The sequence below is a fragment of the Numida meleagris genome, chromosome 1 (genome assembly GCF_002078875.1).
Source record: "Numida meleagris isolate 19003 breed g44 Domestic line chromosome 1, NumMel1.0, whole genome shotgun sequence".
NCBI lineage: Eukaryota > Metazoa > Chordata > Aves > Galliformes > Numididae > Numida > Numida meleagris.
The window spans coordinates 50,927,486-50,950,566 of record NC_034409.1 but is presented as its reverse complement, the minus strand read 5'-3'; the positions used below and the strand labels follow the sequence as shown (position 1 = coordinate 50,950,566).

General features: G+C 40.0%; 1 long non-coding RNA gene across 4 annotated transcripts in view; it reads left to right on the top strand.

The window, feature by feature from the left end:
- The window catches only part of LOC110392455, a 52,255-nt gene that overhangs the window by 1,164 nt on the left and 28,010 nt on the right, over nucleotides 1-23,081 (top strand). For all 4 annotated transcript variants that reach the window (XR_002434393.1, XR_002434391.1, XR_002434392.1 and 1 more), the window contains 2 exons: nucleotides 15,701-15,773; nucleotides 21,533-21,622. This is a non-coding gene — a long non-coding RNA (uncharacterized LOC110392455). The remainder of the gene's footprint in view (nucleotides 1-15,700; nucleotides 15,774-21,532; nucleotides 21,623-23,081) is intronic.

Here is a 23,081-nt window from a genome sequence, read left to right as displayed (position 1 = left end):
GGGGGGGCCCTCAGACTGCTGCCCGGCCCCGCGGTGCGCAGCTCCCGGCCCGCGGCCCCGGGGAGAGGGCCGAAACGGGAGACGGCCGCCGAGGAGCCGCGGTGCGGGGACGGCGCTGAGGTGACGGCGGTCCCCCGGCAGCCCGCGGTGGTTGTGCGGAACGTTGATGTGGGAATGTGGGTGGGAGGAGGGACCGTGGCGAGAGGTGTGTCCCGGCGGCGCGGGGAGGGGGGTAGAAAACTTTCCCGGGGCGTTCGTAGGGATGGGAGCCGATGGTTGGGTCTGGAGAGGCTCCGGCGGCGGTGGGCAGCGCGGTATCCCGCGGGCTCTCGGCGGCTGCTGTAGGGCGCAGCTGAGGCGTTCTGAGCGAGCCCGGTGTCTGCGCAGCGCTGTCCTGGCCGAAGCAGATGGGCTTAATGCTGTACACGCGGCTTTATCCTCCCCATGGTTCGTTTCCCACGTTTTGCTAGCCCAAATAGTGATTGTGATACCCATTGAGTCTGCAGAGTGCCTTTAGAGTTAACTTTTTCGGTTTCTGCCCTTTTCCTTTTTTTTTTTTTTTTTTACACTCCATAATCATATTTAACCACAACTTGTCAGATTCCAGTATCCCACTTTCATCTACAAAGCCTATGAATCTTCCTGAGAAGCAGTAAGTAAACCCTTGCACTCTGTGTAGCTCTACGTGAAAGTTTTACTTACTGCTTTCCAGTAATATTGCTATTCAAATGAACTGAACTTTAGCTTTTGGTACAGTTGTATAGAGAACAGCTTTGCTTCTTCAACTTTTTGTATATACATGTGTGCGAATTCAAGCAGCTTTCTATTAAACTCGCATGTACTGAAGTTGCTCAGTAGTCCTACCTCTCCCATGGTGGCTGTGACAAAGCAGGTGCCTCGGAACACGCGTGCTGCGGAGGAGCTCAGCGAACGCTCTGATCTGCTGTGGCACCCCAGGTCCTGAACTCAAAGATAAGGTCAGGGCTTTTCTGCGTGATCCACAGTCAGTGCTGGGCTGCCCTGCAGATGGACCTTGGGAGTGCTTGGTGAAGGTGGCTCCTCACCCATGCGTTGCTAACTCTGCTACCCGGACAGGTAAAGCTTGGCAGTTCTGAGATGAAGATATAAATGGCCTAGCAAGAAGTTGAGGCTGCAGAGGGAGGAGTGAAACCCTGTGAGGCAGCAAGCGTGCATTAGCTTTTCTGCTCTGAAGTTGTGGTGGCAATGAGGTGCCGGCAGATATTATGTTGTAGAACTAGGTGAGATGATCGTTATACCTTTTACTTTCATCTTGTCTAGCTATATTGCATGTAAACGTTTTGTAAACATACAATTTCATGTAAAACTATGCACATATATATACAGTTAACTCAGAATTGTCAGTGCTAATTGGTAAAATTCTAATGTGTGTAATTCTCTCGTCAACTTAGTCTTCGTTTGTTTCCTTATGATGTTATCGGGCTGCTTAGTAAAGAGAATCTCTTCATTCCGGTAATGTGGAAGTACTGGGAAAAACAATGACCCTGGTTTATAAAATAGTGTTTGAATTGGAATGTTGCTGCAGTGCTTGCATAGCAGCACATTCAGCTGGAAATCTGCGCTTTCATCTTGAAAAATAAGGTTTTGTCTGCTCAGATATTGGGCAAGAAAAGTCTTGAAACTGTGAATTAAAAAAAGTGTCACCTACAAGCAACCGTGTGACTGCATATTCCAAAAAAACCCACTTAGATAGTAAGCGTGCCACTGCTTTGCTTGATGATGAGTGTTTGATCATTAAAACTTAATGTAGTATAGAGCTTCCCAGTGATGGAGGATGACTTGAAGAGGAAGGAGCTTCAGAGAGAACAAACTTGCATAGTTCTGGAATAGTAAGTTTAGCCTTAGGGTTTGCCTCCAATGGTAAGTAGTAGTGAAACAGAAATAAATTGTTTTGCAGAAGTAATGCCTGATATGTAGAGATAGCTGCATCTAGAACAGTGGGATGTGGAGTTGCATCCAGAACGATGGAATGAGTTAGATATGAGTTAGATATTAGTGCTATAGAATATGTATATGAAAATAAGTTCAAATGGATTTTGTTCTCTTGGTTTTTGGTTTTATTTTACAGTAAAAGTGGTGTGTTTCTGCTCATGGAAGACAGAGTTTACAATTACTAAGTATTATGAACTGGAGATCATAGAAAAAACATCCTAGGAGCTTAGTTATTGATTTGAATGGGTTTATCAATAGTCTACCAAAGGGTTCAGTTACTTTATTCTCCGTTTTCTGCAGGATACCTGGATGCAAAACTTCCTGTCCTGGCCACTTATTGCCATTATCTTTTTCTTTTTTCCCCCTCAGAATGTCTTTTTATACATGGATAGTCTGACTTGTGCAATAATAATTACCAACAGTCATTTTGCAGCTTCTTTGCAATGACTTTCCTCAGTAATTGCTCTAATGCTGTTATTACATTCACTAATTCTGTCTGTACCAACAATTTACAAATTCTGCAAAGCTTACAATGTACCTTACATCTTGCAGTTACTAAGATTATTAGTGTGGGGTTTTATTTTTCATGCAGACTTCTTCTGCATTTAATTTCTGGATCGGTAAGTCTGTCACTGTGAAGAATTGGCATTTTTTTGTTTTCATACAGTAAGTTAAGTGTATTTAATGTATAGATAAAGGAGGAAGTACCTGAAACTAGCAAATAGATGCCAGTAGGCCTTGTTCAGCGTAAGTTTTGCCACTTTACTCCTTACAGTGTGTGTGCCCGAGTTGTCTTTGGAAGTGCTTTTAATGATCTTTCTGATGTTTTTCAGAAAGAAATACTTGTAAAATGTTACATTGTCTTGCGGAAAGGGTAGGAAGAAGTTATCTGTCTTGTGTTCTGATAGCAAGAACTTATTGCTCTACATACCTGTCACTTAATACTATATATTTCTAATTGTTTAACCAGATGTGGTATGACAGGACTCCTGTATTCTTGCTGATAATGTTCCATACCTTAATAGGTACTTTTTCCTTTTTCAGAGAAAAGGTACATACTAAAATTTGTTGTTCTTTCAACACACGGCGTGTGAAATAGGCCCTGAAGAATTGCTCTCAATTTCTTGTTAATCCAAACTAAACTTTCTGCTACCGTCTGCTAATAGAAGCAGGGACGCGTTTTGGTGCTGGAGCCAGCTGTCACTGTCAGACAAGGAGCTGCCAGTTGGCATTTCTGCTTGTGAGTTGACTAGGGTAATAGCTGTTAGGGAATTCTGGTTCCTCTTCCCTGCCACTTTCAGCAGACAGTAAAACTCTTATACTTCTTCAGATTTCTCTGCTTTATTTTTCATATTTTCTTTACTATGCACAAAAATAATGAAAACTTTTTTTTTGTTCAGGGAAGTAAGCATGCTTTGCTTCAACAAATGGGTGTTTTTGTTTTTTTTTTTCTCCTATGCGACAGTAGGGAGCAAGTCTGTTGAACACTGTTTCCCTTCTTATAGTGGTAAGAAGGAGAGGGTGTTTTTGCACGTAAGGATTGCATGTTGTAGGGGAATGTTCTGAGGTTTTAAAGTTCTCATCAGCGTAAGGTTTGTGGTTGGAGTTTGGATGTTCTCCGTGTTTACCATGCAGTGAGCTATGGAGATGACCTTTTCCAGTTTCAACTACTCAGTACGGATTGCATTTCTGGGCCGTGCCAGCTTTAGAAGTTCTGAAATCAGATATCTTGCGTGTATTTCCTGATTTAATGTGTGCAGATTAGGAAAAGCATAATGGGCTCTCTGTGAAAAATCTGAAAATAAGTGTTTGTTTGGGGAAAAAAATTATTTGGAAGGTAAGGAAAATACATCTAAAGGTAGCTCTTAGTTTAGCTCTTGGGTTTTTTGAGAAATACGCTATTTGACAGGAGAAATGGGAGGCACTGTAAGACAGTATTCATGCTGCGTGCTATAGGGGACTGGACAAAATAAATGTGTAAAGTATGAACTCGGAGGCAGTATATTTTGACCCTGATAGACAGAAGGCTGAAAAGCTAATTAGAGGATGAGAGGATAAGAAGCAAAGTTGCAAAACAAAGGGTTGATAATTTTAAATAGCCTGACAGAGGATTAGGCAAAAGGTGATACAATAATAAGGTGTTGTGTGAGGAGGAGCCCTCTAAACCTTCTCCATGAGTAGCAAAGAAAATAGCTCAGTAACGTTTTTACTTGATTTAATTTCTGTAATTTCATTTTAGCTGTTGAGAGTGCAGTGAAATGCACTGTAGTGAAAAACAACCTGACCGAGGTTTTTTCATTAGTGTCTTCAATTTTTGGCAGTGAAGACTTCTGCCTTAGGAGAAATCTGTTCCTTTGTGCTGTTGGATTTAGTAGTGGTCTACAAAGAACGTTAGTTTGTACGTATGCTGATAACTCACTTCTCTGAATTTGGAGATTTTCAGTTTCTAGCTTCTCTTTTAGTAGTTAAAAAAGATTTCTTTTCCTGTTCTTCTGATGATCTTCTATCCTGAAACTGCATTTTTTCCTATCTTAGTCTTGCTTTTCCTGCAACATGGATTGTGCCTTGCGGTTTTTTACTGTGTTTGTCACGTGGCAAAAAGTAGAGAAGATTCACAAGTTAAATTCTAAGCGTGATTTTAAATGAAGACGCTATGCTTGCAGAGCCCTAGGCCAGCGTTCTTCTTTTAAGTTTGGTTTATCAGATTGCCGCGTCATCAGAATAGACAAATCCCTGGGCTGCTCCGAGGCAGTCGTCGCTGACCTCCAGGGCCCTGTGACCCCTGCGAGAGCCTCATCGCTGAATCACGCTCATGGTAGGAAATGGGCTCATCGCGAGGAGACAACAGGAACCCTCCTGGGGCTGCCGGCGTGCTGTGCCTTAAACATGCTTTGGCCCTGAGGCGATCCCCGTGTTAACAGCAGTCTCTCTTGACTTCTGCTTCCTACAGCCAAGAGATATAAATTACCCGGCCACCCTGTGTCAGCGTGGTCTAGCTACAGATACAGACATCTTAGTCGCTGTCTGTGTCTGAGGAGACGTGGGTTATCTGGATCTTCACTTGTGCACTTGAAAACCGTTTACTTCCCTCCTGGAGCGTTTTGAGGTTCCTTAGAAATAATCTGATTCCCTTTTCTAGAGACGATTGAAATACCTTGGAGTACATTTTATTTTCTCGCCACAGCCAACAGTAGAATCTGCCTTTTCACACGGTAATATTGTAACTTCATGATTTCTAAGTTTTTTTCCAGAACTATGAGATAAAGTTGTGTATGCATTTGCTTCCTTCGCTAATACATCGATATGCTACTTCAAATAACACAGGTTTCTGGTTTTTGCACACTGACTTCAGATACTCTGAGTTAAGATTAGTAGGTGGAAAATCTCACTGGAAAGCTGATGTCTTGAGCACAAACTTAGGATAAAGTAGTTGATTGAAATGTTTTGTCTCCGAGGTAAAGGAATGCAGTGCGGTTTGCTTGCCCCAGCTTCTTACAAAAAACAATGCATGCTTCACTGCAGAATGAATTATGGTCCATCCTTGATCTGGAGCAGCTGGAAATCACTTTAAGAAAGAAGGCCATAACGTTGCATTAAATAGTTGCTCTAGGAAGTTGTCAGCTACTTTTACCTCTTTTTTGTAACTCTCTTAAGGAATTTTCTGGATTGAGGTTTTCTGGGATATGTTTGTCATGATTATAACAACATTGTTGTATTGCTCTAACTGTGGTAGTTTAATTGCGATTAGAACATGCGTATTCAGAAAATTGTGTTTGAATTTCTTGTTTTATTTTTTTTAAGTTGAACTTAAACAGCTCCTAAGTAGTTAAATAAAGAGCACTTTGGCACCAACAGTGTGTCCACAGAGGAAGTTTTACTATTATAGCCATTGTAATTTAAATCCATATCCTTCCGTATGTAATTGGGTTCTCAGGGGAACTGTGTTTCCAAACCAGCTTTCTAACTCCTTCTGTTTGTCAAATGATTCTGCCTTATTGGGTTTTAATTGCAACGCACACGTACAATTAAAAATGTGACTGGTGTGAGAGCATGAGGAATACATACGCACTTCAGTTATTTTTCAGAGGTTTTTTTTATTATGTATAGTAAAAGATTAGAGGAACATTGTGTTTCTGATGGCACTCAATTTGCTGAATGAGACTCGAAAGGGGAAATACGCTCTTCACTGCACAGCTCAGCTTTTTCACTCACTTTTTAAATGATTTGTTTCCAGTAAACCAGCTCTAAATTTTTAAGTACACAGAGAAACAATTAAAATCAGCCAATCGCCTTCTCTCTTATTGGAGGTGAACTTCTCTGTTGAAGAGAATACATTCAAATCAAGAAGTCTTCCTCTGACCAGAATGGTGAATTAGCCTGTGGAGAAACGTTTCAGACCAAAGGTGTAAATCCCATTGTATCAAATACTTCTGACCTTGCCTAATAAGCCATGGAAAGTCCTCCTGACCACATACAGTAACAGTGGCCTCAGGGCGGGAACACAAAGACGTAATTGGTCTGGTTGTCTACAGTTCTAACCCCATACTTAGCCGGTGTTGGATAATGTTACTTTCACCAGTTTGGGTAACTAGATAAACTGGTAGCGTCTTCTGCGTGGATACTGTATATCAGCTTAACTTGGCCCTGCCTCAGCTGTGGAAGGAGACTGGCTATGTAAATATTATCTCAGTTTTACAAAGCTGCAACTCAAAAAAAAAAAAAAAAAAAAAAAAAAAAAAAAAAAACACCTGGGAATTCATATTAGTTCCTTTTCAAATTGAATAAAGAATGAAAGCCACCATTTAAATGTGGGAAAATGATTCAAACCCAGGAGCATATTTAAAGAGTTATGTTTTTAGATATCATGGGGCTGTGGAAATCAGTTGTCCTGTATTGCCTAAAGGTAGACTTGAGTATTTCTGGTTGCAATAATAAATGCTGGCTACCTACCTTTTAAGTGCAGTGCCACTTTTAGAATATTGAAGAGCTGCTTTGTGCCACCCCCAAACGACTGAAGATTTAGGGCACTGGCACTTCAGCAGGTCCCAAACTTCTCTTAAAAGTAGTTCCACATTCAGTAGTCCCAGCTGAGTGTGTTTATCAGAATTTGCAGTGTTGAAGTCTAGAATTGTATCACTAATAACTTCATATTCTTTTTAAATTAAAAAAAAAAATTGCCATAAAAATGAAATGCATTGCCTCATTTATTTGAAGAAGGTTAAAATAACATTGTTAAATATAGAGCAGATTTTTGAAAATTAGCTTCCTGTCCCTTTCTTCGGCGCCTAAATAGCTGAGAAGTACAATTCAGACTGATGTCAAGCTATAAATATTGATGAAGCTGAACTTGGCAGCTGGTTACATTGGAAGTCGATGTTTGCATTTGTAGTTTAGAATTATTTGCTTAACAACTTCGTGGGTTTTTTTCTTCAACAATAATAGTGTTAATTGAGACTAAGCTGAAATAATGCAAATTGTGACCGGAGCTTCATTCTCAACAGACCCTCCCCCTCCCCCCCCGCCATCATCCTCATAGCTCCATCTCAGCCCAGTCTGATGATGTGTCCACCCCAAGCTGCATTGTGGGCTGTAGTGCAAAGATCTAGAGCTTCTCTGTGCAACAAAGATTCTTTTTCCCTTGTTTGTGTATCATGACTATTATAAGGGGTTAGCAGCAGTATTGATGTGTTTTAAGAGAGAAAACTTTCATATTCTTCTAATTATAATACATGCAGATAGTAAGAACTAAAGAGTTTGAAAGGGGCAGTATCTCCCAATCCTGTGATGTGTTTGAAGGACTTTACCGGTGCTGTCTTTTAAATCATCCCTGTAACTGCTGAAGTTCCCTTTTAAATGTGTTGATGGACAGATAAGCCAACCTTCTTTCCAGGGCACATGCCTGTTTCCTACTTTATCAGTTTTAATTTTGTTTCTGCTGTTAAGTTTGATAAACGTATTGTTACATAGGTCTTCATAACTGTTACTTCTAGATGAAAAGGAAAACTTCGATCCTGAGTTGTCTCCCTTTCATGGTATAGATAACCTGATGTGATGATTCCGATGGAATTATTAGCGGTAAAGTTATTTGAAGCTTTCAGATTTGAAGTCGAGCTGCTGAGAGGTAGTTTTCTCTCTCGTGCTAATGTTTTAAGATAGTCAAAAATGCTTCAAGTCTGGTCTAGTTTAACACCCCTCTCGTTCTCCTTCCCACTCTGAAACTCAAGTCCTCTGTTTTCTGATGGCTTTCTCTCATTTTGCAAATATCCTGAAATAAAGCCTTGGTGTTGTTCTACTTGTTTGCTTCAGCAGCGCTGAAGCTTTGGGAGTGCTGTGTGAATGCATTGCCCGCACTTTGCGCGTCTCGACTGCATCCCCGTTTTTTTGCTACCAGAGCACCATTAAATTACACGATAGTTGTAATGCTCATGGTAATGACTGCTTGTGTGCCATTAAGATTCCAAGCATTGCTGCTATTATCAAGAGGAAAGCCGTATAAGCAGTGTGAAATAGCCCTCATTTGTGTCTGTAAAGCATTCGTTTTGGATACCTAAGTAAGCATAAGATGAACAATTGAAAGAAATGAGGGTTTTTGGTTTTTTTTTTTCCAATTGTAACAGTTTGTTCCTGACTTTACTCAAAATTTTCTTTCAATACATTAGCTGAGTAAAACTTCGGTGTAGAGCTGAAAAAGGAGCCAGTATTCTCAGCTCCTCACATTTTAATTCCTAGATGCTTCAGTCATCACCAAAACATAGTATAGTATGCTGCTGCCTGTCAAGTGCAGGTTGGAGAGGGGAGAGCACAAGGGGAGTGTTCTTTGCTCTAGAGAGCTTACAGTCAAAGACAAGAGATAAATGAATATAGGGTGTGATTCAAGAAGATGCGGTTGGTCAGGTAAGATAACGAGTACTCGCAGCACCCTCAATTTTGATAGTTCTCACAAGAAGCACTGTGGTAAAGTGTTGAAGGACTTGAGGAAAAAATAGAAACAGTTTTGGGGATACACACATATGCACACATGATTTCGTATGTATGAAGTATTCATAGGCTTCAGCCACACTGAATAGAGGGGACAGTGCACAAAGGAGTTTGGCAGGTTTAACCAGAGAGCAGCCTTGGGCTGGCTGCAGTTGGGATTTAACCTTGATTACAACTGAGGAGTGATCCGTAGCGTAGGGTAGGCTGCTGCGGCAAACTAGAGACAAAAATACATCTTATATTCACTGTAACTTTTCATGGATTCTCTAGCAAACCCAGTTTGAACAGGAAAGAAGTGAACTCTTCTGCTTCTTTATGCATTCGGAAGCATCAAAAAAGGGTAAGCAAAACATTCTTAAAAAACGCACTTAAACCATTTTTGTTTTTTCCCTTAGTGAGAGGAGGAACATTTGGCACCTTAGATGTTGTTTGTGTAAGTGTTTTGGAACGCTGGGGAGGTGGCAATGCAATGTTCTGTCTTCAGTTCATTTTTCAAGGTTGTCTTCAGACTCATGAGCTAGAGATTGGATTTTCTAAGTAGGAAGTCTGGGTGCACCATTTTTTGTCTAGTACAGAGCTGCCGTTCTTAACCATTATTTTGCTTGTGGGTGATGCAGTATCCACATGTTCAAGTGATCACAATTTTTGCTTTAGAAATAAATTATATAGACACGAGTTAAGAAGAATTGCTAGTTGCTCAGACAAAGTCCTATATCTAGGATTTTAAAAGAGAAGTATTGTTTTGCTCTTTTCTCATTTCCTCCTTAATACTGATTCAAAGGGGGATACATTCTTTAATGGAAAAAATCACTTTTCTAAATGGCTCGTGTTATGCAGTTGTCCATTTAGCAAATAATAATAATAAAACAAATGAAATCTTCAGCAGTGTTCTACTTTGTGAAGTGGTTTTGCTAATTTATACTTGGGCTCTTGATGTAGAAGGACTCAAGTGCTCCGGTTTGAGGCTTGTGTTTTGTACCCGTAGGTTAATGACATAACTTTTGTACGGTCCTTCTGTTCTTACAATCCCGTAGAAGAACAGGACATACAGGGTATCTATTCTAAGTTACAGTTATTTATACTGTTGAAAGTGGCTGTGTCAGATCTGCGTTAACAGTCGAGCCATTTTCCATCTAAAGCAGGCAACTTCAGTGCAAATAAGTTAATATTGAACTAAATATGAAGTTGTGCAGCCAACACTGAACTAGACATAATGGATGTTTTGTCTCATGTCATGTTTTGCTGTAGAACTCTGTGGTGATTTTTTGTGCAGTACTCAACTACCATTGCTGAATGCAGTTTTCCTCTGTTTCTTACTACAAAAAAAAAAAAAAAAAAATCTGCCTTTTCCCTTTCTTCCTGGCTGCTTTGTTTAGAATTGTATCTTTAGTTATTTTTAACTTGAGGTGTGTCTTCTGGATTTCCTTCCACCTAATTGGGGCAAATAAGTGGTTCTAAATAATATAAAAGAGTGGTCAGTTCTCTCTCAGACACCAGTGGGATCTCTCCTCGTACTTCATTGTTCCTAAATGATTACAAATTGCATTTCCCTGTTCAGTCTTGGAAAGTGAAATGCAATGAGGGACTACCATGGTGAAATGTGGATTGCCCTGAACAATTTTTGTGGTAAATTATGACCTTTGCAGGGAAAGTGTACTGTAGATGGGGGGAAGAAAAAAAAAAAAAACCTGAAATATTTCTGTGCTGTTTTGAAGTTGTGAATTGCTTCAGGCCATCTTCTCAATTTCCTAATTGGATATGTCATGTTTTTGTGTAGTTACGTCAGCTGGCTTTTGTGAGGTGATGATTTTAGACAGCTCGAGGCCTTTTGGGCAGAGTGCACGTGCATTTCATTGCTTTATCAGAAGCACTGCGGTGTATAAGTTGGAACTGAGTTCAAAATCTACTGTTGTCAAACATTTTGGGATACTTAAATTGCAGTGGCAAGACCCCTTTTTTGTCTCCAAATGTCCTGTCGCTAGTCAGAAATGGAATGAGTGCAAATCATGCTCAGAAAGCTCTTAGTTAATGCCAGAAGCTCAGAAAAAAATATTTTGGTTTATAGCAGCTAGTCCAATGAGAGGAACAATTTGTCACTCCATAACGTTGTACACCTTAAGCACAAGCAGTTGCCAGCAAGGCGATATGGTGAATTCAGAAACACACCACCTGTTGATTAACCAAATGATAAACTTTTTTTTATATATCACCTAAATAATAACCATTGGAATAATTTAGATTTTTTGTGTTGTTAACTTGGTGGTAAGCCAATGGTTTTGTATCCCTTCCTGTTCCTGGAAGTCTGTTATGTCTTGCAAAACTAAAATTGAAGTATTTTTAGTTTAGCTGTTGTTAAGACAGGGTAGTATGTTCTGAATTAATTGAAATGTGCTTAAGTGTTAGGCAGTTTGGTGATGTTGGTATGTCGTCATTCTTTCAAAATAGGATTACGTACCTGACAATTATTAATGGGATTCCTTTTTGCATGTAATTAATACCCTGGAGTTCTCAGAATTACATAACCACTTTCCATGAGTGCATCTGTATGCGTTATCTCAGTTCTTAAATGAGAAACAAGTTTCACCCCATTCTTCCTCTCAGTTGCAAATAGAAATATCTTTAGAATTTCCCACTGTTCTGTTATACCTCGCAGCCAGTAGGAAATTCTGTCACACGTGTTATTGGTGTTATCCAGACTTGGGTGGGAGATTGCAGGGAGAGTTTGAAGAATACATTTTACTGATTGTAACCTGTTCCTTTCAGTTCTGTGCACCTGGAATACTGTGGTGTTCCTATAGAGGCAGCTTACGTGATATAAGCAGAAAGGAGGTACTTGCTGAAAGTAATGAACTTGGTGAGCACCCTAAAAAACACTTGAGGAAAAAAATCTAGCCTAGCTGTCCTGTCTCTGTAGAGGATATTCTGCATCTTCAGAGATATCTCACCCCAGCTAAATGAATTGCTACCATTGACTCTGTTAGAACCAGAACTACGTACTGAATATTGTGGAGGCTGCACTGCACGTGCGCGTGGCACTGATCTGTCAGAGGATGACAATTTATGTACTCCAGCAGCGTGTAGATATAATGAATTATTTCCGTTATTGCAAAATAACGCGTTGAGTCTGATCTTGCAGTGCACCTTGATATTAAATCAGTGAGTGTAATTAACTGATTAGTACTTAGGATGTGTCCGAGTTTTGGGGGGCAAGGGTAAGTTTCTTTCCAGCTTTGTTCTTTCAGAGATGCCTGAATTGTGGGTGGGGTTTCTTTGCTTTCATTTTTGTTTTTACTCCCCTCTTGCTTCCCTTGGGCAGATGGGACAGTTGGTGGCTACCTAATCAAACCGTGTCTGCTTTTCTTAATGATTTTTTCCTTTGCAGGCCAGGCAAGCATGTTGACACATCCTAAAGCCTGGCTGTTCACAGAATTAGATAATCTGAGGATCTGAGATAAGAGATGTATCCATGATATTTAAATTCTCTTCTGACTGTGGCAAACGCTGGGATTCTCCTTGCTATACCATCTTTGCAGTCTTACTCATCTGCGTGCCACGTTCCACCTTTAACCCAATCTGGTTTTGCTGGATTCTAGTTTTTTGAGCTACTTTGACTTTGCTAATTAACATTGTTCTAGAAACATAGCTCTATATTTTTTTAGAGTAGTGGTAGGAAAATGATCAGTCTTTTAAAGTTAAATAGATAATAGATGTCTTGTCTTTTCTTATTAGGGATAGGAATCCATACGCTTTTTCAGGAGCAAGATTCTGTGATGAGGTAGGACATGCTATTGGTGTAATTAGCAGCAGTTTTCTCTCTTCCTGTGGAGACATTAGTGGTTCATGAGCACTTGGTGGTTTGGCTGGAATTTTAAATGCTTTTGCTAGATACTAAAGCTGTGGTATGTCAGTGTCCATCCTATAGAAAACTCTTCCTGAAAAAAAAAAAAAAAGCTGTTTTTTTTTTTCTTTTCTGCTAGCTTCTGCAATACTTCATATCATAGAATGGCTTAGATTGGAGGGTAACTTAAAGGTCATCCAATTCCAAGTCCCCTGCCGTGGGCAGGGCTGCCACCCACCAGGTCAGGCTGCCCAGGGCCCCATCCAACCTGGCCTTGAACCTCCAGGGATGGGGCACCCACAGCTCTCTGGGCAGCCTGCGCCAGTGCCTCACGCCCTCTGAGTTAAAAAATTTCCCCCTAACATCTAACCTAAATTTCCCTTCTTTTAGTTTAAAGGCATTCCTCCTTGTCCAGTTGCAATCAAACCATATAAAAACTCTGTCCCCCTCCTGCTTGTAAGCTCTCTTTGAGTACTGGAAGGCCGCAATGAGGTCTCCCCAGAGCCTTCTCTTCTCCAAGCTAAACAAGCCCAGCTCTCTCAACCTTTCTTCATAGGAGAGGAGCTTCAGCCCTCTGAGCATCTTCGTGGCCTCCTCTGGACGCACTCCAACAGCTCCACATCCTTCCTGTGCTGGGGGCCACAGACTTGGATGTGGTATTCAAGCTGGGGCCTTACAAAGGCAGAGTAGAGGCAGAGAGTCACCTCCCTCTCCCTGCTGCCACCCTTCTTTTAATGCAGCCCACTAAATGTTGGCCTTCTGGGCTATCCTCCACCTTCAGATCTTTTTCTGTCAGAAATGGCACAGATGTTAGTCTTGTTTTTTGGCTGATAGTCTCATTGGACAGGGGTGGATGTCGGATGTGCATTCTAAGTCAACACCAGTCTTTTGCTCCACCTATAAGGTGTTGTGTACTGGACTGCATGGATAAATAATACTGTTCTAAATGACGTTGCTGGATATTTCTGAGATGTTTCAGGGAGGTGGATGATAATTAATTGTTCAGTTGAACAATTCAGTTTTCACTTCTTTTCTATAGCATTTAGAAATCAATAGGGAAAGATGAACATTTACAAACAATGGAGTGGGTATGCACTCACTTATTGCATGATAAATTGGGAGTTAGAGTTTTATTAGGTATCTGTCTCCAGGACCTTAGTTTGTAGAAGCAATTTAAAATGCCTTGCTTGGTTTAAAAAAAAAAAAAAATCCTCACTTTAGGTATGAGGTTGCTACTGCCTTTGGGACATCATGTCATTAAGAGGGCAGCGCTCACTTGGAAAACTATTTCAAAATGATTGAAAAGATAGCGTGCTGTGCCTGTGGGTCAATACTGCTTCGCATGTTCATTTCTGGATGGAAGGCTAACATTTCAGTTCTCTACCTACAGATAGGTAATGGTTCAAAATAGGTCAAGCAGTTCAAAACTGTTGTGAAAAGGGTAATACGATAATAATGAGAAAATGATAACGTGTGCGTACGTGTATATAGTGTTAATAGTATGCCACTGCATTGGTTGTTGCTGCATGATGGGTGCACACCTGGTGCCTGGCCAGGCGGCTCACAGGCAAAAGCCGCTGCCTTTATGGTGTGGCAGCAGAGGGCAGGGTGGAGCCAGGACAGCTGGCCTGAATTGGGCAAGGGGTATTCTGTACCTCCTGACATCATACAGAAGGCTGTAAAACTGGGGGGTGGTTGTCCAGGGCAGTTGCTGCTCTGGGGTTGCTGGTTGTCGGTTGGTGGCGGATGGCGGGCAGTTGTGTTGTTGGCAGGCAGTTGTGTTGTTAGCTGGGTGTCACTCAGCATGTGGCAAGTAATTGCCTTGTGGCTATATCTGTATAGTTACCATTGCATATTTGTTTCCATTTTCCTCTGCTGTCTTAGTAAATAGGTTTTATCTCTATCCATGAATTCTATTTTGTTTCCAGTTCTCTCCCTCATCCTACTTGCGGTGGGGACTGAATGAATGCCTGTGTGATGTTTAACTGCCTGCTGAGTTAAACCACAAAAAGGTTTTCTTGTTGTTTTTTTTTTTTTTCCTTCCTCCCTTCCCCCCCTCCCCCCACCAGTGGTTCCAGTGGCAAAGTTTCTACAGACTTTGGTAACAACAGTAAAATCTCGGAAGAGAAATATCCTGTTCAGTGTCGGTTTGATGTTTCGGTCATGCAATACCATGCAAGATGTATTTTCTGGCAGAATTTAATGTCAGGCTGCAGCATGTAGAATTTATGCTGGTGGCTGGTTAGCTTGCTGTCGGTCTTCATTAAATGGTTTTGTCTCTTAAATGGCTTGGCGGGTCACAGGATAAGCATCCTTTTTTCTTCTTTTTTTCTCAAAGCTGGTTGTTGGCTTAATAGTTTGGGGATGGGTGAGTAATAATTGTCTTGAATTAAAAAACTGTATTGTGGTTTTAGCCTTGGAGGTAGGTATTCTCAAAACGCATTTCCAGGAGTGGTTCAACTTTATTCTGTGAAAGTCTAAGTTTGCTGAAATTTAAGCCCAAATTTGACCCTAAGGATTGGCAAATCATTTTTCAGCATGTAAATTTATTGCCTTCAGAGAATAATTTCCTAGGTTAGGGTGGCTGTTGAGGTACAAGAATAGTGAAGAGAAAGGGTTAGAGTAACTGTGTGTGTAACCGTAGCTCTTTTTCCTCCCCATCTCTACAATACTGCATACAGTACATTGAGGGAGAGGGGAGGAATCTCTATTGCTCTTTTGCAAGTACAAGTTTTTATTTACTCCACATAATCTCACAAGATAACTATGGCATTTTCTAAATACTTTGTGAGTAAGTGTTGCTGAGCTGCAGAGGCAATTGTCTTTCATTTCTATGTGGTTTTTATCTGGTAAAGATCATGTTGGATGTCTGATTTATTTTTTTAAATATATATATTTTTTGTCTTCTTCTAGGGTTTCGTTTTTGCACTGAATGTAGCCAGGACGGATCCTTGTGGGCTTTGGCAGCCCTTGGAAACTGTCAAAGGTAAAAGTCAACCAAAGTTCAATATTGCATTCTTGAAAGTTGGAGGTGAGGTGAACATTTACCCATACTTGTTTTTAATCATTTGTACAATGCAGTGCTGCCATCAGATGTATTTTCTAGCGTGTTACTTCCAGTGGGTTTGGATATGAAAGATTTTATGTTACTGCCTGATGGGATTTGTGTACATCAGCTACAGTTGATTTATATGATGGCTTTCTTTAAAATCTCATCATAAATTAATTCCTTTTCGAAGTCACTGATATCTGCAAGTTTTTATTTCCTATAAGCAATTAATTTAAATTTAAGCTTTATTTTTCTTCTGGATGCTCTTGCTTTTATCTCAGTATCTCGTAACTCTCATTTAAAATGACAAAAACTCTTCTTTTTCCATATGTTAAATTCCGTGTTGCTTTTGTACAGGCAGAACAAACTCAGTGTAATGTGAAACTGTAGTAATTTCATATAATATGGCTAGAAAATCTGTTAGAAACTAACACATTTTTGTCTGCATGCATACATAAAGTCTAGTGATTGCAACAATCTACCAAAACTGCTGTGTTAGTAAAATAAACATAGTAAAATAAATAGTAAAATAAAAGTTTCATTTAAGACATAGTTCTGTATAGTACTACCTTCATTTGAACTCCTGTTTTCAAGTGTGGCGTGTATACAAGTTCTCTGTGTTCAGAAGAGCATTTGTGTGCTTGTTTTGCTTTGTGCTCTTGAGAGAGTACCTTCAGTTTTTGCTCACCATCTGTAATGGTGACAGCCTTGCTGTCCTTTGAGGGTTTTCCTGTGGGCTGTATCTGATTCAGACTTCACAGTGCATAGGAACCACAATTGAATTTATATTAAAAAGTGCTTCTTTTCTCTATATTGTATGAAAGACACTATTTTCCTCTTCATTCTGTGATCGCTGCTGGCAGTCTGAAGAAGTAGTGTTGAAAGACCCATGTATTAATTAGATAAGGTGCTTAGTTCTGATGATGACTATTTGATGACCAGCAAAATTGGAGACATTTGGATTCCAGCTCCCTTGCTGATGAGGCTCTTGTGTTTCTGAATTATAGACCTTTCTATGTGAAGGAAAGTCAGGCTGAGGAAGTACCTTGTTCATTGGTATTACTCTTCAGGGATCTGTAAGTATATGGAAGTTTGGCTAGGTTTTACTTGCCAGACTTTTCTAGAATGCAGTAGTGAGGAGATGGCTGTGCTCCACTGTTATGCTTACACTGTATTTATGACTGGTAGCTACATCCATCATCCTGTTACCGCTGAGTAAATTCTGTCCATCTTTGCTTCAGAAAGTGATGGAACACAAATAGAACTAAACAATAAGCTGATTTGGCCCAAAGCCATATTAATTTATGACAAGATAATATTATCTTAGGCATTAAGGTTTGTAAGAATGATAGCAAGTTCACATTAGTGAGTGTTTCTACCTTTTCTAATCACTGTATTATATTTCAGAGTTAAAAACTAACTTTAGATATGCATCTGCTAGGTGAATGTTGATGTACCTGCACACCATTTGTCAGACTTTCCCTGGAGTGCTTTTCACTCGTGCTGAAGCTAGTAAATATTCCCAGAAGACCTCAGATGAATAAAAAGGCTGAGGGACTTCAGTCCCATCTGAAGTAGTTTTGGTGTGTATATGCAAGAATGGAAGAAGAGGATTATCATGCTTTGACCTTTTCCAAGAGTGGCTTTGTTCGTAGGCGTCAGATCTGAAAATCTAAATGGACTCTCTGTAAACTTATGTAACTTTATCCCCAGGGAACGTGGTGCATCACATTACTGCTCGTTTTGTTGGCCTCCTTTTTAATCTTATAAGCCCCCAGTACCAACTGCCTCTCTGTCCTTTGCGTACGAAATAAGAAAGCTACTCTGAGTGTGATCTTTAGCCCTCTGCTCAGAAACTTAAGAGGTTTGATGCTGCCAACAACATGGAATAACTGTGTTGATTCTTCGTATGCTGGCAATAGGGAGTCATTTCCTTGGCTAAGAAGACATCCTTGGTTATAATGGCTGCTACGAAAGTCTGCCACAGAAACGCTTTCTCGGGGATTCAGGAATCCCTAGATGTCTGCTTTTGGCAATAAGTAAGCTTGAAATGCAGCATTCTTATGCCAGTGGCTATATGAATCCTTCCTTTTGTAGGGAGTCAAGGAAAGTATGTAAAAATGATAGTACTGAATTGGACATGCAGTTTGTTACTCGATATTTTGTATCCTGAAAAAAGCCAAAAGCCACAGGGAAAAATATAATGAAAGGATAGTACTCAGCAAAACTTCCTCCTGCAGTCTGTGGCTTCAGGTCCTTAAGCTCTTCCTGTACCAGCTGCAGGATTTCTTGTGTGTGTGTGTGGATTTTCTTTTTCCCCCCAAATTAGAACCTTTTAACTTCCAGCTTCTTGCCATCCGATGTGAATGAGTTCATGCTGGCTGAACATTGTATGAAATGGAAAAATCGATTGTGTTTTGAACATTAAAGCTGATTAAAACATGATTTTTGGGTGAATTGTGGGGCAAATGAAAAGTGAATCATTTTTTTTCCCCCTTCTTCACTGCAGTTGCTTCTGCTTCTCACTCCACTCTCTGAGCTATGGATTATTCTAGCATATTTAGTCTCTCCTCAATGAGAGACCTTGCTTACTGTTGTTCTTGTAGCCTTTCTGTTTTTTCTGATTTTATTTCATGGTTCTACTTTTTTTTCCTTTTTTTTTCCTTTTTTTTTTTTTTTTTTTAAGATGTTTGGGTTTTTTTGTTCTTTAATCTTCCTGGAGCAGTATATAAAACCTCATGTCAAATTTTGCCCTTTTACTTTAGTAGTAGGGGAGATCTCAGAAAATAAACATAGCAGTTCTTCTGAGGTTCATATTTGAATTCTTCTAGCACTCTTAATGAATAGTGACAAGGGTGGTCTTGTTTTGACCTGACTGATCTTGCTTTATTTTATGAACTTTCTTCAGCGCTTCTGCAGCTCAAGTTTCATCTTTCTTGTAATTTGGATCTGAAGTCAGTTTGGTGCCACAGCAATCCAAAGCCATTCTGGCTGTTGCGCTGTACACTGTCTGTCTAGCAATCTGTGGAGCTTCCCAATTGCTTGAATGTGATCTTGCTAAGTGAGGTGAGGAAGTCCGTGCCCCGGCAGCACTGGGGTCAGCCTGGGAAACGAAGTGTGGCCTAGTACCATGGACAGGGCTCATCCCATGACTGCCGGAGCCCTTGCTGTGGTCAGGGAGCTCGCCTTGGAGGAGGGCGCCTGGTATGGACAGAAGATCTTGGACGCATGCATGATACGCATCTCACATAACATTTGGTACTTCAGATTTCTGATCACTGGCAGAATAACTTAACCACTCTCTATCAACCTTACAGTTGTAAACCCACGGTCTGCCCTTATCAGCCTTCATTTGTTAGAAGGGAAGTTACTCCAGCACAGGCGTATCTTGTGCTTGGGGATTTCACTGCTAATAGAGCCTAACCCCAAATTCCTTTAGGAGTGTTTCATACAGTATTTCACTTGAGATGTTCTTGCCTTTGTTTGCTTAATCTCCTTGTTAAAGTGACAAACTTTAGTCTCGTGTGTATTAATGTTCCTCAGTGACACGCTGCAGACAGGGCTGAAATTTAGATTAATCTGCTGTTAGTCCTGTATGAATCGATCATGCCCCTTTCTTATTTTACTGTAGAATTTTGGGAAGGGGATGAAAGCTGAAGATATTTCCAGGGCACTGATTTGTGTTGTGCTAGAAATAACTGTTTTGTCGCACTGTATTTCTAGTTAACTTGCATGCATTGGATTGGGGCACCAGAGGGATAAAATAATGCATCTTCATGTTCTGCTAGCACATATAACTCTTTCAGCATGTATCAGGTCTCAATCAGCTTATTTCACACGCTTCAGAAAGTCCTGTCTGAATATTTAGAGGTGGTTTTGGACAAATACAGCGTGCTTGATTTGTTAAGCTAAATTTTAGGTTTGAGAGGATCGGTACATTTGCTCAGTAGTGGCATTGATTGTACAACCTACCCATTTCAAGTTCATGAGCTGTTCAGAAAGCATTTTCTTAGTTTGGGAAGATTATACCTGTTGTGCCTTGTGCTCGCATGTGAAGATGCAGGGTAAGATGGAGCACCACATTTGCAGTGACAATGCTAGTTCAAAGGTTTAGCATTCACTGAAAAAGGGAAATAAAGTTGTTTGTAACTGAACCTGCCATAATAGTAGAGCAAGGTTCTTCTGAAGTCCCTCACACCCTGTGAAAAGGAGAGAGACAATTTTGGTGAGAGTTCTGCTTTATCCTCATCTTTACCCAGGAAAGGGCATTACTATGCTGCAAGTCTGTGAAAAATGCTGCTGCTTTGCCTGAGACTGTGTAATATTAATGAACATAACAGTTTGGTAGTTGCAAGGCCTGATAAGCTGTATGCAGCACTTTGTAGCTTCAGGCCCTTTGTTTGCAGAACGTATTCTTCAATTCTTGTATCAACTAAATAGCCATGAAAGATGTTTTCTGCCAATGCACAAAATACAGAAGGCACTGGCAGTACAGGCTTAGTGTATGAACAGGCTCTAACTTTGACAGAAGAGGTGCATCTAGATGACAGATTTTTAAGCTTTCTCTTCTTGGCCTCATTACAGCTTGCACTCTTGAAATTGTCCATTTTCAGGCTTGAAATTGCTGCAGTGAAGGTGACGCTGAAGTCAGCACCTCTGTAGTTTGAGCAGCAAATATGGCATTGAGAGACTTTAAGTGGCATTTGAGTGCTGGTGCACTTGGGGAGTTAAGCATCTTGAGAGGGACAATTATAAAAGGCTAACAGCTCTTGGCTTTGTAGTTTAAATTTGGTGTGAGCCCTTACTTTCCACAGAACTGGAATATCATGGATCTGCTGATAGCAGATATCTCGCCTTCTTGAATGAGAGATTCCTGCTGAATTTATGCTGTATTATACCTGAAAGATGACTTATTCTCTAGAGCGAAAAATGTTCTAAACTTCTTAATCAAAGTTTTTCTTACTGTATTGCGTTTGTCAAGAAGTTAAAATGTTAAGGTAGGAATTTGGGATGTAGAATTTGTGCAGTTGGAAATGCACTGATACTGTCAGACAAATTTAAAAAGTTTCCAAGTAGTGCTGAGCAGTGAAAATGCTTGGGAGCTGTTGGCCTTGGTTAGACTGGAAATAGTGACATAAAGATGACTGACTTTATCTGTTTCCTGAACCGTTTAGAGCTTAGAATATATTTATTGCTAAATTGAAGTCAGAGAAAAATTCCCTGAAATTAGAATTCAGAGTTACTTCTAGGATAGCTGGTAGTCTTGACGGTTTTTCAGACTGATAACCTTTAGACTGTAAGCTGAATCTGTGAGTCTTATATTTGCACAAAAGCTATTTTCTAGTAAGAAAAACTTGCTCGGCTCTACTCTCCGTGGTTATTCCATATTGGCTGTAGCTTTAATCAGTGAACACAATGAATGCAAAAAATACTCAACAATGACACATTTTAACATTAAAAAGACACCAGTTTCCTGCTAGGTGCTTTTTTCTCTTTAACTAGAATTATATCTTATCCTGAATAGCGGATGCCTTACTTGTTTATACAAGACAATAAATTCAGGGCATATGTGCAGAATGTGAACACAGAAGGTCATAGTCTGGAGTTACTTTTCATGTGCACTGCAATCTCGCGTAATACTGTTAAAGGCAGCAAATAATTCTTTTTAAAAATGTATATTTCTTTTTATCTTTTAGGCAGTATTTTGCATTTCTGCAGAGCTTTGCACAGATCCTGTTCCCATGCAAACTGATGAGGGAGAAATACTGGAGGAAGGCAGTCCCAAGGTCAGTGAGGTAAACAGTGCAGTATTTTGGAGGATCAAGAACTTGCTTGGCTGAAACGGGCAATATGTGGAGTGAACGTTGACTACTGGTGATATTTTTAATAAATAACTGCATGCAATAAATAATAGTTATGATGCTGGAGGCATTTAGAAATCACATTTCTTAAAGCTTCTAGGAACACAGCTTTTTGGTAGACTGCTAAGGATTCAAAGCGTCTGCGTTAGGGCGCTGCCGGGAAGATAAGAGCTAACTCTTGAAAAGAAATACTAACTTTGATCGTGTTCTGTTTGTTAGAACTGGAGGGGTTTGTCAAGGTTTCTGTCCTACACACCTACCCTGTCAACTAATTAACTTGAAGAATTTGGCATGTGAGTGAGCTCTTAGGTGCAGGTGTCAGTGTTTGTGTTACTGACTGATTGATCACTTCATTTCCTTGCACTTGCCAGCAAGTGCTTTGTTGTGAAACTGGATAGATTGTTACCTATAAAGGTATTTGTGATGCTAGATGTATATTGTTGAGACAAGGCTATTAAGTTTGCTGTTGAATATAGTGTTGATTGTGTCCTACTTTTTGCTATAAAGACCAACTTCCTGAAGATGCAGATGTTGAGTCATGAATGGCTTTGGTTTACATAATGGCATAGTGATTATCCTATCCTTCAATAGGTTTATAAATGTATTTTACAGACCTATCTCAACCAATTTGTATTAAGTTTGAAGTTAACACATTTTAAAATACGACTTCTAAAGTTCATGAAGATCCAAATCATTGTTAGCTTGTAGTTTTCCTGTAACGTTGTTTGATTGCAGCTGAAAAAGGGAATAATTGCAGGACTTAGAATTTGCCATTATCAGGCTGTAGTTTTCTGAGGCACCTTCTCATAGTTTTATGCTCTAATAGAACAAAACATTGTTTAAGCTCTAGTCATCATGCTAGAGGCTGACTAATTATTATAGAAATAACTTGATGATTGTCCCATATGTACTTTGGGAACTGTGTTAATTTTAAATGGATTTGAAGGAAGACTCAATAGATTAGGAACTGACAAATGAAAACGTATCTGTGGGTGCACCTGCACCCACTCAGACGGTTGAATGCTTCTCTTGACAAGAATGTGGTTACAAGTACCAGTGGAGGGTACTGATGAGAGGAAACATCATGGTGTAATTAATTATTGTGTTCAACAGCATGGTCATTGGTGCTTAATTTTCATTAAATCAGTGTGTGTATGTGCTTGTATATGGATATATACACACATAAAGCAATATGTATATGTATGTATTGATGTGTGTGCATGTATATATGTTAGAGCCTTGTTTTTTTTCTTTTGTCTGTGTGGCAGGAAGTAGACTGCAGTAACGCTCCTGTGAAATTTACAATTTTTCTCCAGTAAAAAGCATGCTTTGCTTTGACGTGCTTACTTATAATCTTTGCCATTACAATTCCAATCTTCATCCC